Here is an 18,786-nt window from a genome sequence, read left to right on the forward strand (position 1 = left end):
CATGAAAGCAAACTTTTTTCCAAACAAATGAGTCAATATACTTAGATACCCTCATCAAAGAATGTTTTAGTTGTTTTCTGTTGACAAACATCGAGTAACTGAGAGAAGTAGCTTTAAAAGACTTTCCACAGAAGCGACAACACTCGTCTGATCCGTTATATGAAAGAATTGTAATCCACATTTATAATTATATATCTCAACTAATTTCATTTACTTCAGCTCCGATATAATTATGATACATTATAATGCACAATTTTAAAAGGTGTTTGAATACATGAGAAGGTATCGCACATTGGGTTTTCATCCTTTTGTTTTCTTGGTTTACCCGGTTTATCACACATAAACGCACTCCTTTTCAGTAAGATATTCGATTACCTGAGAACTGTTCATCAAACAAAGCCCTGCAACATTTGGACCTGTTCTCTCTGTACACATCAGCAAAGCCTCTACAAGCTTTATCCTTCTTTAGTGTAAAGAGGATACAGTAGCAGTCCTCTCCATCCCTGCCACACTGTCCGGAGTGAACAATAGATTATAATAACAAATTATGATAATAGATTAATATTTAACAACACCACTATTGATACAATTTATACTCATCAATATCAGTGTTATGTTACAACTGATGCTTGAGAAAATAAGCAACTTGAATAGAATAAGTTAACTACAGAATAGAATGAATTAACTACAGTGTGTTTCAAAAGTCTTGTGACGATATATAATATACTTGTTCAACATAGGTTTCAGTGAGTGACCATGATGACCTGAACAATGATTAATGAAAATGTCCAGTAAGCTGGTTCTAAGCCCAACTTAGACTTGTGAGCACGGAGCTACCAGTCAGTGAGGAGTTATATGACAAGGTGTTTAACGACCAATCAAATCAAGTTTCCTACGCCTAAACATCTAAACCATGTGATTTTTACTGGTAGTAGTTTTTCACTCATAATGATACACTCTTACAGTAGATTTTACAATTAGCAAACTCTCAACACTCACCTACTCTCTGTAAAAGCTCCTGTACATCACGTGTCATCCTCGATACAAAGACGTACTTAACGCATAACAAGAATTGCGCCCGTTGTTTCGTTTTGGCGGACGCTAGATTTCCGTTCACTATATTTATAAATATAAGCTCTAATCAGCTCACAGCATAATAATAATATACACATAGTACACTATACTACGAGTACGTATGCCACGTACAAATTGGGCTCATTACCTAATACTATACATTAATTAATACACTCACGCCGCGCATTTATTGACATGCTAGCTATATACATCATATCTCCGCAAGCAATACTCGCGCGCTGCACTGCGCGCTAGTTGTCATGGTAACTAACGAAAGGACGGACGACATATTTAAACCCACCTATCTCGTTCTCCAAAATCCACGTTTTTCTGCAAAAACGTCCATTCGTAACCTTTCACTATTGTCTTTTTACAAAAGAGTGTGAACGGAAAAAATAGGCATTCTTGTGTATTAATGCTTATCAAACAAAGTTACAACGAATTCTTCATGTAGTGCATCCTGGGTTTGGACAGGATATGCCCGTTTAAAATATTTCCATCACGTTACATTACATAATTCTCGATAAATGTAATAGATTTGTAATGTTGTAATTAGTTTAAAACTATGTTATTTTATCCAAACAACAATTTTCACATCTGTGCACCAGTTGACGTACTGTCTCAAATCAGGTTTTAAGTCCTGCGATTTTATGACATTTAATAACAAGTGTAACCCGTGCCTACGGCCAGGACTTCACTATAGCAGTGGAAATGCAAAAGTATAAACCCGCCTATTATATTTGAAAACACGCATGAAAGTATGAACTCTCTCTCTACAGTCCAAACAGACTGCAATTAGTACAGTCAGTTATGCACATTTATCTGCACGATTTGAGAAACTTTTTTCCTGAAGCACTGGCCTTCATCAAGGTATTAGTAACTCAATTTCACTCGGAGGTACCTTTTTTAGCTAAGGCATAATCCTACAGGACGCTTTGAAATGAGTGCAATCCCTTCTAATAAGCTTATAGTATTATCTTGTGGCTAACCTAATTATGATTTATGTACCAACGCTACATAATATGCAGTAATGGGAGAGAGAGCGAGGAGGGAGAAAAAGAGAGCCATTTTATGTCACATTTGTGGTACAAAACCATCGATTAAACCACTTACCACCGACCAATTTGAAAAACCTTAGTCATTTGGCTTTGTCAGAGAAACTATACCGAAAAAACCAGTCCCGTAACTCTTACCGTTTTCTTGATTAAGCCGCTCGAAAGTTACACTTGCATATACACACAGACATGCAGACAGACAGACACACATTCTGAGATTATTGTTTAAGATAAGAAGATAATTTGTAGGGTTATTCTAATAATAAATTGTCAACTGTGTTGAATATTTATTATTTACAAGATAACTGCCTATATGACCAACCCTGAAAATCAAGTCTTGGATCCTTAATAACTCATCTTCAGAATAAGCAAGAATGACACACTTTGGAGTAAGTCTCTAAGTATCTTCGCATGTGGATGTCTGAAGCTGTCAGCCAATGAAATGAATGACATATTTGGTAAAACTGGATTCCTGGATGAATTATAGTGAACAATATGACGCAGATTTAACTATATTAAATATGGTCAAGTTCGGAGACAACCTGTACATAAAATCAGTCACTAATTACACTCATTTCACTGCCATAAACGGTAAAATTAATTATAGTTCCTCTGACAGTCCAAGGGGTACAGGCTCTTCAGATATTATACTCCTAACCTTTCTATAATGATATCTGGGTTCAAAATTTAAATAGCTCAACCTTGGTGGAGACAGTGGCCACCTGAAAATTACAAACATAAAGGAGCTGTAAATCACTTATGAAAAAAATATTTACTCCAAATTTCACAATTTAAAGTTACGTAAGACAGGTGGGTACTCAAAAAGTGCCGGTTGAGCAGGTTCGTCTGCTCAACACAGGTGGTGCAGCTCACTGACTACATGAGCTAATATAAATGACTAGAACTTACCCTCTCATGCTTTTTAATTGCTCCAAAGTCCTAATATTTAATATTATGGGTTATACCAATCATATTTCATAGAATAGGATCCTCAGAATCGGCTCAACCGAGGTGGAGACAGCATAACATGCAGTTCAAAATCTGTTATTCTGTAGTTTAGGAGCTGTAGAGTGACTGTGGCAGTCCATTTGCAATACCAATGGTTCTAAATCATCTACCAACTCATATTGCAAGGGCATCCTTGCTGAAAAGTACACTCAACATAGGTGGAGACGCAAATTTGGCAAATTTGGGCGTAAATTTGACCTCAGAAGTCAAGGTTCTCCACCGCGGTTGAGTGGTTGATGGCTAGTTTGATGAGTTGTATACATGCTAAAGGGTCACCCAATGTTATTTCTTCCAGAAATCAACTGCCAAAGCTCAACTCAACCCGGTGGGGCCAGTTTTAATGCATTTTTTAATGTTTTAATGTTTAATCAACAATTTCTCCACCTTGTTGAGCACCTTTTCACAACTTTGATAGTTTTTAATTTTCTAGAACACTTTGCTTTAAGACAGAAGGGGTAACAGTTTTATGATCCCCTACAGTAGCAGTTAACAGAACAGATTAGAATTAGTGATAAAGCCAATGAATTTAGGCATGTTTGACAGGCTTTTTACTGTTTCTTAATGAAAGATCTCCACCCTGTTGAGCATCAATGGAAAAAACAAAATTTAACGGGAAGTAGAAAAGGCCGAGACGCAACTTTCTAGCTAACCTAGAACTCTCTAAACCTTTCTCCACCCCCGGTTGAGCAGCTTTGAAAAGTGCATTTAATTTCTCCACCTCGGTTGAGTACTTAAATAAAATATTGATGAAACCATCAGATTGCAAATTTGATGTAGTTTGTGTTACCAATAACCTTTTCCACCTTAATCAAAAGTTTCTTTAACCAGAGCCAGTCTCCACCTTAAATCTCCACCTTTTAAGGGTTTGTTTAATACCACCTGTATCTGCTCAACCGTTCAACCTTTTAATTTTTTTTTTACTCAGAGAAAGTCCTGAAAAATGTCTTGTCAGCCATATAATCAGGGAGTTTCATTCTGTGTTGAGCTGGCTCCACCACACACTTCTAAAAAAGTAAAAAATGTACAGGTTGTCTCCGAACTTGACCATATATAATATGTCCCCATGTCTGACTTCTTGACACATGACATGGAGAGATCAGTCTGAGGGGTGTTATCTACAACCAGTGAACAGGGTAGATTGCGTTCAAACATAAGGCAACCCTCGAAATATAATGAAGTTGATACATCTCAAATGCATGATATCAACCAGAGGTGACAGAACAAACACGACCACATTTCCCTGAAATGTACTGTAGAAGCAAAGGCACACTCCTTTAAGAAAAGCTTCTTCTTCAGAACACACAGTGTCTGAAATGACCTACTGACTGACCTTAAAGAGATAAGTGATGCCGGAACTTACAAGGCAATCCTGGTAAAACACTTCTGGGACAAAATGGCAGACCCTGACTAAATCCAGGAATGCAAATGATATTTATAGGTGGGCCCCCACCACTGATAGATTGGTCACGATTATGAATGTAACATATATAATAGAACTTTATCTATTAAATCACATTTACTTTCTGTCGCCAGGATGTGGCTCTAGTGCAGTCCTCAGTGAATTTACGTAATTGGATTACGCAACATTAAATCCGAATGTAGTCATGAGTTTCAGTGCTGTGTAATGAATGCTGCGCATTGTTGTGACGACATCTTGGTGAAATTATCTAACATTATATTATTCATTTTGATAATTCTAAATTTGTGTGTTTTAGATTAAATTTGTATGTTTAGATGGAGGTGGTGTTAGTGAGTTTGGGGATAGAAATATTACCCGTAATACGTAGACCCCCAGAACTTGTACTACTTACCCATGCTTTTAGTATAATATATACAATATGGTCTACGACTTTTACACAACATAATGCCTCCTGATGTCGTTTATTTTTAATTCTCTTTGCTAAAATTTAGTGTGCAAACGTTGGCCTTAATAGCTGAGTGCCCAATTGGAATAATTTTTTTCCCTGCTCTTGCCGAAGGCAAAAAGATCGTAGGGAATAAGTAATCGGGTTTGGATATATGAGCTATCCCGATGGACCTGCGGTGACGACAAAAGTCTGCTCCTTCGCAATATAGACCACTCCCCTATAATTAAGTGTATAGGAAGCGTCTGTTATGCTGCGCGTGACGTTCAGCATGTGTTAGTTAATTGCAGTATCCAACGCGAATTTCAATTGTCAAACGATGCCGTTCAAATTAAATTAGCCCAAAATTTGTGCGCGGCGTCTAAATATTCGATAACATGCAATCCTGCACACGCGCAATGACAAATTACGATGAAAATATTGCGTTGCAAATATTAACGGTTTTAGCAGGGAAAATTAATCGTGCGTGGTGTAACCGCGGCGAAATTCTTGTTTCTGGTATGATTTGAGGAATTTGCCAAATCGAAAAATATTCGTGTTCATTTATTTCAAAGGAAGGTTCATTTTCGCATTTATATAATGATAGTTTGAATAGTCAGATCGATTTGGCCATTCGAATTACGTTTGTCCTGAAAGAATTAGAACTGTAGCTTCTCAGATGACCGAGATATGAAGCATAACGAGTTTATTCATTACGTGTAATCAGGTGATTGGTTCACCTAATCACGTGATTAGATGACCCCGTTAACCACCCCGTTAAACATTATGGGAATGGTTAAGGGTGCCCAATTAGGGTGTCGTGTCATGGTGTCACATAATCACCCAGTCAATTTTGTTAACGAGATACACAAAACACTTAATAACTTCGTCATATCTAATCCGTTTTGCCTAATTTTTTCAGATCAGATCAGCATTTAATAATCAACATTTAATAATCTACTGTCTCTGAAAAAATTAGGCGTCCAGCATGTTGAGAATATATCTGGCTGCTACAGCTGCTGCAAGGTTAACAGTGGGGATTCGAAGTCGAGAGCATGTCAAAATCTAAATTTACACAGATTAAAAATTATGGATCGCATAGTTACAGTTGTAGTGCAATGTAGCAAGGCGCTAGTTTTAGTGCAACTGTACGACATTCCAGACAAGTGTAGGTGACCAATGTCAGTGTACAGATTTGTAGGTTCAATCATCTTGTCTGATTATTCAATTGGGAAAACTTACTTTCCTGAAACTGAACATCTATGTGTAGTTCCTTCTGACATCACTAGCATATTATTGAAACTTAAATTGGTTGAATATTTACAGATTTATTGGGATTTATCTTTAAATTATTTACACTGGGAGGGAATTCCAACAATACAAGGTTTAACTCTCTCAGATAAAAAAAATATTTACGAAGATTCCTTAATTTAGTGTTTTGCATTATAGATTACCCTCAACACTGCGATAGCTCAACTAAAAGCCATGAAAATTTCGCTTCAAGGCAAACCCTGAATTTATTAATGAACTATCTAACTTAAAAAACGGTGTGTGGAATAGTCATAAATGTTTAGCACCGTTTTTGATCATGATGAATTTTTGAATTTCACAAGAAATGGCAAATAAGTCTTTTAGGGCTGTAATCGGGTAACTGGCAAAAGTCCCGCACACATTGGGACGTCCGCGGAGTTTCTCGATGTAATCCGATTTATATGACCCTAAATAACACTAATTACTCGGGTACACTTTTTCACCGGTGGGGCATTTCTCGGAATCACTCCCTTTTTGACCGCACCCATATCGCGACCCCCACTATAAATTATCTTGGCTTCTGATTGAGATACAGACCTCAATTATGAACCAAAATGTGCCTAAGATGCATGTTTATATTAGTGCTATGAAGATACTTAAGGCCTAAGAGACTCAGTTTTTGAGAAATCGCCAAGAATCCGATTTTACTATATTAGCAGTCTAGTGAGTAACAATCATTACACTTATTTCAAGATATCTCAGCTTCTGATTGGAGCTAAGCGCTCATCTTGGGCATGAAAATGGTCGGAATCATCATATTGAGTGGGGTAGAGCATGGTTTTAAAGTCTTCAGACTTCAGGTTGTTGAGTTATTAGGTCAGATCCCATTTTTACGCTCTCGCGAGTATCGATTGATGCACTTATTTCAAGATATCTCAGCTTCTGATTGGAGCTAAGCGCTCATCTTGGGCATGAAAATGGTCAAAATCATCATATTGAGTGGGGTAGAGCATGGTTTTAAAGTCTTCAGACTTCAGGTTGTTGAGTTATTAAGGTCAGATCTCATTTTTATGCTCTCGCGAGTAGCGATTGATGCACTTATTTCAAGATATCTCAGCTTCTAATTGGATCTAAGCGCTCATCTTGGGCATTAAAATGGTCAGAATCATCATATTGAGTGGGGTAAGGCATGGTTTTAAAGTCTTCAGACTTCAGGTTGTTGAGTTATTAGGTCAGATCCCATTTTTACGCTCTTGCGAGTAGCGATTGATGCACTTATTTCAAGATATCTCAGCTTCTGATTGGAGCTAAGCGCTCATCTTGGGTATGAAAATGGTCAGAATCATCATATTGAGTGGGGTAGAGAGTAGATGGGAATGTATGAAGGCCAGTCATCAAGTGACTCCCAGCCACTCACAGCACGCCCTCAGGTCACGTGACAGCACGTCACAAGGATCACGTGACAGATCACATGTCATGTAACCACGTGACAAGCTCGTCAATCAAATGTCAAGGTCACATGACATTTGATTGACCAATGAGGAGCCAGAACGTCATGACGAATCAATCAATAATCCCGACTAAAGGATCTAAAGTCTGATTAAACGGTTGCCAAGCAGGTTCCTGTCACTTGATTACCGGTCACGTGTTTAGCTTAAGCATCATGTGACATGAATGTTATTTGAACCTCGAGATCACGTGACAGGAGTCACTTGATTACCCGTCAGAACGTCATGATGAATAAATCAATAATCCTGTCTAAAGGATCTAAAGTCTGATTAAACGGTTGCCAAGCAGGCTCCTGTCACTTGATTACCGGTCAAATGATTCTTCACGATTTACCCCGGTCCAGTCACCACTCCAAATAAGCAGAGGGTGACATAACGAAATGTGGTGTAGGGTTACCATCGCTCGACCTCCTGGAAATTACAAGTCTTATCATCAATTTTCTGACATTTAAGCAATAGCTACAGTATCTGAACCACATTTTCACCCTTTAAGATATAACAACTGTTAGGTAGCCTAGTGGTTAGAGCATCCGCCTTCTGCATAAAAGGTTCAGGGCGAATCCCATTGTCACCCTGCAGTCTAGGGAGTAGCATACCATTGACTATTATTAACTACTAAATTCGCGTGTTATAAATTTGGTGAATTTCAAGAGACGAATAAAACTACCGTTTAATTGATAATTTTTTTTTGTTATCACCATAATCATAAATTGAAATCATCAAGAGTAAGATTGGGTACATAAATCAATCTATAACAGTTGTACGTTAATGGGGTTCTAGTACAGGTAGTTAGTTCCACCAACTACTTATTCAGATAAAGTTTGAGAATCTTATCGACAATAGGTGTGTTTTCGTTCATCAGTTTGTTTACATCAGATAGACTTGTAGTGTTGATAACTGCATCCAATAGAGCTCGTTCTTCCAAACTTAAAATATCTGTTATGTCTTTTCCGTTGTCAATGAAACGCTGCTTCAAGTCCACAAACAATTCGGTTTTCATCATGTATGAGAATAACATGTCAAAACATTTATCTTGCTCTTTACACAATTTACTTTGTAACATGACGTCTACAGATTTAAGTAATTTCGATATCTTTTTCTTGTTTGGTTGTCTGATTGGTACTCCTTTCCGCTTGCCTACGTGTTTCCAGTCAGTATCAGATTCTAACTCTTTAGCACTATATTCTTTGTTGGACTCATCATCGCTACTTGTTACACCACTAAATTCATCATCACCACTACCTGGTACATCAGAGTTAGAACCACCTTGCTGAGATTCTTCAGAAACTATTGTATCAGCATCTGAACATACAGAATCAGGACCCTCCATTTTGACATCAGTCGCATCTGAGTTAGCTTTTGACAGTGGCTGTAGAATTGCAGAACTTTGATCTAACTCTCGGTTCTCTCGATGATACCTACTAATGTGTGAGGACAGACTATATTTATTGGCAAAAGACTTGTCACAGTATGAGCAGGTTACAGAATTCATAACTGCAGTACAAACGTTTTATAATGCTATGCAACAACCATTATATAGCAATAATCGCATAAAATCGCATAAAATCGCAAATAATCGCAAAATAATCGCATATAATCACATATATTAGCATATAATTGCATATGATTGCATAAAATTGCAAATAATCGCATATAATTGCAAAATAATTGCATAAAATAGCATATAATAGCATATAATCGCATATAATCGCATATAATAACATATAATAATAGCATATAATCGCATCTAATCATATATAATCACGTATATTATCTCTTAAAATCACATTTTATTATTTATACTCGCAAATAATTACATATAATTGCAAATAATCGCATATAGTAGCAGGGAGAATATGATCCAACTTATACATTCAACATATTAAAGATCTTTTCAAAGATTTATTTTCATGCTGATTGCCAAGCATCATCCTGGAGATGAAACTGTAACTCTTGAGTCTACCAAAGACTGCACCCAACATGTAGGAATACTTCCTAGTGGGGACATTAAAGAACCACACCAGACAGGACAAGGAGATCATGATGAATTCTACGTCAACTAGCCAGACGGAGATCATCTTCGAGATCTATCACTTTCTGGATTATCATTCATAACCAGTAGTCAGCGCACCATTGATTTCTGCTTTCAAATGATAACTGCTAATACTCTTGTCGATTTTAATGCACAGAAACCAGCATTTGACCGGGACCGGGGCCGGGATAGCTCAAAATTGCCAAACCCGGTACCGGGATTCCCGGTACCGGGAATCCCGGTCGATTACTGGTGCATGCAACTGACCAGGTTTAGGTATCAGGTGATTTTCCTGCAATTTGGTAGTTGTGAAACATCACCTTGGATTTCTGTTGTCACAAAACATACCTTTTTAGACCTTTTCTCAAAGCATATAAAAGCATATATTAGCATATAATAGCATATAATCGCATGACCAGGTTTAGGTATCGGGTGATTTTTCCTGCAATTTGGCAGTTGTGGAACATCACCTTGGATTTCCGTTGTTACAAAACGTACCTTTTTAGACCTTTTCTCAAAGCATATAATAGCATATAATAGCATATAATCGCATATAATAGCATATAATAGCATATAATCGCATATAATAGCATATAATAGCATATAATTGCATATAATCGCATATAATCGCATTTAATAGCATTCAATCACATATATAATCCATCGGGTGGGCGAAAATTGTCCCCCGACAATTGACCCCCGACAATTGACCCCCCGACAATTGACCCCTCGACAATTGACCCCCCGACAATGTAACTCAATACAACATCACCTCATACCATACTCCTCACGGTTCTCTTGATCTAGGAAGAATGCACCTTTGTTGTGGTGTGCCACACTCCACATGAATAGAACCCGGGACCCTATGAATGCGAGGCATTTCACAAGCAGACAGACTAACGAACTGTGCCACATAGCCATTTATAACTATAATGTATTATTTTAAACTGACAAGCTCGTAAATGAAATGTCAAGGTTATGTGATAAGTTAATTGACCAATAAGAAGCAAGTACGTTATTATAGCATCCGTCACGTGATATTCGTAACGATCTTGTTATTTAACATGTTCATATTTTCATTTTAACAGCGGTCCATCTGGAGCCTCAGGTTAGTGAGTTAACGGCAACTTTCCTATGCAGGACAATGCGGGTTCAAATCCCGCCTAGCCTACTTCTCCAGATGGATTGCTCTTTTAAAACATTTAATTTTATCTATTTAAACGTAACAACCATTGGTATTCATTTAAATGCGATTATAAGATATTATATGCGATTATATGAATACATGTTGGAGATGGAACTATAACTCTTGAGTCTACCGAATGCGATTATATATGCTATTACATGCTATTATATGCAATTATATGCAATTATATGCAATTATATGCTATCATATGCTATTATATGCGATTATATGCTGGCGATTGAACTGCAATTCTTGAGTCTACCGAATGCGATGGTATGTTATTATTATATGCTATTATATGCAATTATATGCTATTATATGCTATTATATGCTATTATATGCTATTATATGCTATTATATGCGATTATATGCTATTATATGCAATTATTTTCAGTATTCATTCAGTATTTATTCAGTATTCATTCAGTATTCATTCAGTATTGATTCAGTATTGATTCAGTATTCATTCGGTATTGATTCAGTACTCATTCAGTATCCATTAAGTATTCATTTAGTATTTATTCAGTATTCATTCAGTATTCGGCATTTATTCAGTATTTAGCGGATTTGTTCATGTGGAGTGTGGCACATCACAACAAAAGTACCTACTTCTTAAATCAAGAGTATCGTGAGATTTGTCCATGTGGAGTGTGGCACACCACAACAAAGGTGCATTCTTCCTAGATCAAGAGAACCGTGAGGAGTATGGTATGAGGTGATGTTGTATTGAGTTACATTGTCGGGGGGTCAATTGTCGAGGGGTCAATTGTCGGGGGGTCAATTGTCGGGGGTCAATTGTCGGGGGACAATTTTCGCCCACCCGATGGATTATATATGTGATTGAATGCTATTAAATGCGATTATATGCGATTATATGCAATTATATGCTATTATATGCTATTATATGCGATTATATGCTATTATATGCTATTATATGCGATTATATGCTATTATATGCTTTGAGAAAAGGTCTAAAAAGGTACGTTTTGTAACAACGGAAATCCAAGGTGATGTTCCACAACTGCCAAATTGCAGGAAAAATCACCCGATACCTAAACCTGGTCATGCGATTATATGCTATTATATGCTAATATATGCTTTTATATGCTTTGAGAAAAGGTCTAAAAAGGTATGTTTTGTGACAACAGAAATCCAAGGTGATGTTTCACAACTACCAAATTGCAGGAAAATCACCTGATACCTAAACCTGGTCAGTTGCATGCACCAGTAATCGACCGGGATTCCCGGTACCGGGAATCCCGGTACCGGGTTTGGCAATTTTGAGCTATCCCGGCCCCGGTCCCGGTCAAATGCTGGTTTCTGTGCATTAAAATCGACAAGAGTATTAGCAGTTATCATTTGAAAGCAGAAATCAATGGTGCGCTGACTACTGGTTATGAATGATAATCCAGAAAGTGATAGATCTCGAAGATGATCTCCGTCTGACTAGTTGACGTAGAATTTACCATGATCTCCTTGTCCTGTCTGGTGTGGTCCTTTAATGTCCCCACTAGGAAGTATTCCTACATGTTGGGTGCAGTCTTTGGTAGACTCAAGAGTTACAGTTCCATCTCCAGGATGATGCTTGGCAATCAGCATGAAAATAAATCTTTGAAAAGATCTTTAATATGTTGAATGTATAAGTTGGATCATATTCTCCCTGCTACTATATGCGATTATTTGCAATTATATGTAATTATTTGCGAGTATAAATAATAAAATGTGATTTTAAGAGATAATATACGTGATTATATATGATTAGATGCGATTATATGCTATTATTATATGTTATTATATGCGATTATATGCGATTATATGCTATTATATGCTATTTTATGCAATTATTTTGCAATTATATGCGATTATTTGCAATTTTATGCAATCATATGCAATTATATGCTAATATATGTGATTATATGCGATTATTTTGCGATTATTTGCGATTTTATGCGATTTTATGCGATTATTGCTATATAATGGTTGTTGCATAGCATTATAAAACGTTTGTACTGCAGTTATGAATTCTGTAACCTGCTCATACTGTGACAAGTCTTTTGCCAATAAATATAGTCTGTCCTCACACATTAGTAGGTATCATCGAGAGAACCGAGAGTTAGATCAAAGTTCTGCAATTCTACAGCCACTGTCAAAAGCTAACTCAGATGCGACTGATGTCAAAATGGAGGGTCCTGATTCTGTATGTTCAGATGCTGATACAATAGTTTCTGAAGAATCTCAGCAAGGTGGTTCTAACTCTGATGTACCAGGTAGTGGTGATGATGAATTTAGTGGTGTAACAAGTAGCGATGATGAGTCCAACAAAGAATATAGTGCTAAAGAGTTAGAATCTGATACTGACTGGAAACACGTAGGCAAGCGGAAAGGAGTACCAATCAGACAACCAAACAAGAAAAAGATATCGAAATTACTTAAATCTGTAGACGTCATGTTACAAAGTAAATTGTGTAAAGAGCAAGATAAATGTTTTGACATGTTATTCTCATACATGATGAAAACCGAATTGTTTGTGGACTTGAAGCAGCGTTTCATTGACAACGGAAAAGACATAACAGATATTTTAAGTTTGGAAGAACGAGCTCTATTGGATGCAGTTATCAACACTACAAGTCTATCTGATGTAAACAAACTGATGAACGAAAACACACCTATTGTCGATAAGATTCTCAAACTTTATCTGAATAAGTAGTTGGTGGAACTAACTACCTGTACTAGAACCCCATTAACGTACAACTGTTATAGATTGATTTATGTACCCAATCTTACTCTTGATGATTTCAATTTATGATTATGGTGATAACAAAAAAAATTATCAATTAAACGGTAGTTTTATTCGTCTCTTGAAATTCACCAAATTTATAACACGCGAATTTAGTAGTTAATAATAGTCAATGGTATGCTACTCCCTAGACTGCAGGGTGACAATGGGATTCGCCCTGAACCTTTTATGCAGAAGGCGGATGCTCTAACCACTAGGCTACCTAACAGTTGTTATATCTTAAAGGGTGAAAATGTGGTTCAGATACTGTAGCTATTGCTTAAATGTCAGAAAATTGATGATAAGACTTGTAATTTCCAGGAGGTCGAGCGATGGTAACCCTACACCACATTTCGTTATGTCACCCTCTGCTTATTTGGAGTGGTGACTGGACCGGGGTAAATCGTGAAGAATCATTTGACCGGTAATCAAGTGACAGGAGCCTGCTTGGCAACCGTTTAATCAGACTTTAGATCCTTTAGACAGGATTATTGATTTATTCATCATGACGTTCTGACGGGTAATCAAGTGACTCCTGTCACGTGATCTCGAGGTTCAAATAACATTCATGTCACATGATGCTTAAGCTAAACACGTGACCGGTAATCAAGTGACAGGAACCTGCTTGGCAACCGTTTAATCAGACTTTAGATCCTTTAGTCGGGATTATTGATTGATTCGTCATGACGTTCTGGCTCCTCATTGGTCAATCAAATGTCATGTGACCTTGACATTTGATTGACGAGCTTGTCACGTGGTTACATGACATGTGATCTGTCACGTGATCCTTGTGACGTGCTGTCACGTGACCTGAGGGCGTGCTGTGAGTGGCTGGGAGTCACTTGATGACTGGCCTTCATACATTCCCATCTACTGTAGAGCATGGTTTTAAAGTCTTCAGACTTCAGGTTGTTGAGTTATTAAGGTCAGATCTCATTTGTATGCTCTCGCGAGTAGCGATTGATGCACTTATTTCAAGATATCTCAGCTTCTAATTGGATCTTAGCGCTCATCTTGGGCATTAAAATGGTCAGAATCATCATAATGAGTAGGGTTGAGCATGGTTTTAAAGTCTTCAGACTTCAGGTTGTTGAGTTATTAGGTCAGATCCCATTTTTACGCTCTCGCGAGTAGCGATTGACACACTTATTTCAAGATATCTCAGCTTCTAATTGGAGTTAAACGCTAATCTTGGGCATTGAAATGGTCAGAATCATCACAATGAGTGGGGTAGAGCATGGTTTTAAAGTCTTGAGACTTCAGTTTGTTGAGTTAGATCCCATTTTTACGCTTTCGCGAGTAGCGAGTACGCTCTCGCGAACGGCTCAGTGGGTAAATTGCGATCGGCCTGGCATTTCTCGAGGTACCAGGTTCGATTCCCGACTCTGTCAGTGTCAGTGTCACTAACCGTGGGGTGAGCGTCGTCAACGCTAAGGACCCTGACTCCTGAGTGGTCTATGCAGCCCCCCAGTCCATTCAGCCGAATACTCAGTAATCAGGTGTGAGGGTTAAATGAGGAGCTGCCCATTGCAGCAAAGTCTCGGGCGAAGCAAGTATGGTACACACTACCTTAACCGTCACTGGCCTAATGTATAATTGAATCCTTCGGCTTCCTGTAATTGGCTGGTTACACTTGTGTAACAATGTGGTTGTTGGAAAGTCCGAAGTAAAATAAGTGTTGAGATTATTTGATGCACTTATTTCAAGATATCTCAGCTTCTGAGTGGAGATATTGATAAGCGTTCATCATGGGCATTAAAATAGTAAGAATGATCAGATTAAGTAGCATCGAGCAAGGTTTTAAAATCTTCAGACTTTAGGTTATTAAATGATTAGGTCAAACCCTATTTTTATGCTCTCGCAAGTATGCTCACTTCAATGGTGAAAATATTTATTAAATGAACTTTATTTATCGCCAGGAAAAAGTTGTTTGCCAAGAAATATCAGTGAAATTTCACAAAAACCTCTAGCCCTAGGAACATGCTTTACCCCACTTAATTTGATCATTCTGACCATTTTAATGCCCATGATAAGCACTTAGCTTCAATCAGAAGCTGAGATATCTTGTAATAAGTGTGTCAATTGCTACTCGCAAGAGCGTAAAAATATGTTTTAACCTAATAATTCAACAACCTGAAGTCTGAAGACTTTAAAACCATGCTCTACCCCACTCATTGTGATGATTCTGACCGTTTTAATGCCCAAGATGAGCGTTTAACTCCAATTAGAAGCTGAGATATCTTGAAATAAGTGCATTAATCGATACTCGCGAGAGCGTAAAAATGGGATCTGACCTAATAAATCAACAACCTGAAGTCTGAAGACTTTAAAACCATGCTTTACCCCACTCAATATGATGATTCTGACCATTTTCATGCCCAAGATGAGCGCTTAGCTCCAATCAGAAGCTGAGATATCTTGAAATAAGTGTAATAATTGTTACTCGCTAGACTGCTAATATAGTAAAATCGGATTTTTGGCGATTTCTCAAAAACTGAGTCTCTTAGGCCTTAAGTATCTTCATAGCACTAATATAAACATGCATCTTAGGCACATTTTGGTTCATAATTGAGGTCTGTATCTCAATCAGAAGCCAAGATAATTTATAGTGGGGGTCGCGATATGGGTGCGGTCAAAAAGGGCGTGATTCCGAGAAATGCCCCACCGGTGAAAAAGTGTACCCGAGTAATTAGTGTTATTTAGGGTCATATAAATCGGATTACATCGAGAAACTCCGCGGACGTCCCAATGTGTGCGAGACTTTTGCCAGTTACCCGATTAATGTTAAAAATTATCGCACCTATATTTTTAAGCGGTGACTGAACTGCCGTTTTCTCAGAAAAGGCAGTAAGTCCAATTTTTCGAAATATGACAATATTGGTATCAAAATTTTCAGTTGAAAATTCTCTACAACATGAGCTACATATTAATGTATAGAAACATTGTTGCATGCAATTCCTAAGGAAGTAAGTCCCTGTTGAGAAACATTATGTTCGGTTTTGGCCAATTATTTTCTGAGAGAAGGACGTAAGTCCGGACTTACTGCCTTTTCTGAGAAAATCTTGAAAATTTTCTGAGATAAGGAAGTTATTCCGTGGACTTACTGCCTTTTCTGAGATAAATTATTTGTGATAGGAAGAAGTAGCTGGACTTACTTCCTATAAAAGCATGCTAAAAACGGAATTTTAGAAAGCGATTTCCCAAAAAGAACATAACTTTACTGCCGATTGATATTTTCGCTTGAAATTTTCAGAATCGATGTATGATTACATTTCAACCTTACGTGAGTGATCAAAATTTTCATTTAGGCCTCAAAAAAAATTTGGTGGCCGATTTTCAAAAACGTCGGATGTATTTTAGTCGCAAAACATAAACATTGGAGCAGTTATTGAGCTGTTATAATCGCAGAGAATGTTTAGTTTAGGTATATCTTTTAGATCAAGTTCATTTTCATCAAAATATCGATAAGATATCATTTAATGCACTGAAATCGTTCAAAATTGGCGAGTTTGCCTAAATAAGGGCATACTATTATTCAAAAACATTTATTATATGATATGGAGCAATTTAGATTTATCTAATTGTTTATATTTTACAATATAATCCAAAATACATAGATCCCAACCTCAAAAATTTAGTAAAAAGCTTGGACTTACTTCCTTCTCAGAAAAATATTGAACAGAGATTTTTCTCAGAAAAGGAAGTAAGTCCACGTTTTCTCAGAAAAGGCAGTAAGTCCATCCAGTATGAAAAATAAGTTCGATTATTTGGCATAAAAATGGTTATATCTAAGCTTATGGACGGCTCAAAGCTTTAATTTTTTTGACAAATTAAAATTTAACTAATTATTGATAACTCAACGTGTTTACTTTCGATCTTACGCAAAAAGTAAGCGGAGAAAAAACCATAAACGCAAAAGTCGCAATATCTCGAGATGGCAAATATGGACTTACTGCCTTTTCTGAGAAAACGGCAGTGAATAGATCAATTGACACAAAGACTAAAGGCGCAGCGACAGGCAATATTTTATTATATATTTGTGTGTTGAACATATTAAAACTAGACTGTATATAAAAAATATGCAGTTTTTTGTGCAAATATATTTGTCGATTGTTAATGGACTGACCAAGCGCGCGCTACTTCGAAAAAATTTAAAAGAGTATCATCCGTCCATTGCGATATATGCTTAGTTTTTAAAACGTTTGCTAGTAGTTTCACTTTATATTTTAAAATAATTTGTACAGGATTATGATTACAAATTTGCTCGATGAAACAACTTTATCATATGTCAAAATTATTTTTGCATTTCTTACACATGAAATGTTAAAAAACAAGACAAATTTGATTTTATATAAATTTGGTTAGACTAGAATATAAAAATTTAAAACATTTGTATTGTATGATTCAAATAATTCCACTGACACAATTGTTTTAAGCTTACTATATATATTAATATTACTAGGCTGTGCTTAGCCTGTCATTCCGCCGAATCTCTATTTTATGTTTGTGAACATGATAGCCTGAGGTCCCCAGGTAAACCATATATGGCCATATATATATATATATTTTGTTGCTGTACTCTTCACATAGCCATGTGCCTACGCGTACTGCGTGACGCGCTTGTTTCACAAGCGAGAGGGCTCTGGTTAGAGCAACTGTACTCCTACAAATTAAAAGTCGGTGTTGATTAGATCTTCGAAATTCTTTGCATGATTTATTAAACATCGTTATCTCAAATTATTTGTTATATAGTAGTGTGGAAAGTATTAAAACTATATATATATATAGTTAAAAACATCGCTGCACCTATCAGATCAGCTCTCAAAGAAGTGAAAGGATGGAAGGATGTGGTTATTAGACCTTTTGACAAAGGGGTAGGATTCTTTCTTCTTGGAGAGGAAGAATATATTCAACGAATAGGTGTACATTTGAATGATAGATATGTATATAGTATTGTAAATAATGTAGATGATTTAGTTTCAGAATTAATTGATAAAATTTCATGTTGGACAGTCAAGTATAAAGAAGAATTAGGTATGTCTAAGAAGGTCA

General features: G+C 36.9%; 1 pseudogene; it reads right to left on the bottom strand.

Moving 5' to 3' along the window:
- Positions 1-18,483, bottom strand: part of LOC134818953 (peptidyl-prolyl cis-trans isomerase-like) — a 53,087-nt pseudogene extending 34,604 nt beyond the window's left edge.
- Positions 18,484-18,786: the final 303 nt, after the last annotated feature.

The sequence above is a fragment of the Bolinopsis microptera genome, chromosome 7, assembly GCF_026151205.1.
Source record: "Bolinopsis microptera isolate Bmic1 chromosome 7, MBARI_Bmic_1.0, whole genome shotgun sequence".
NCBI lineage: Eukaryota > Metazoa > Ctenophora > Tentaculata > Lobata > Bolinopsidae > Bolinopsis > Bolinopsis microptera.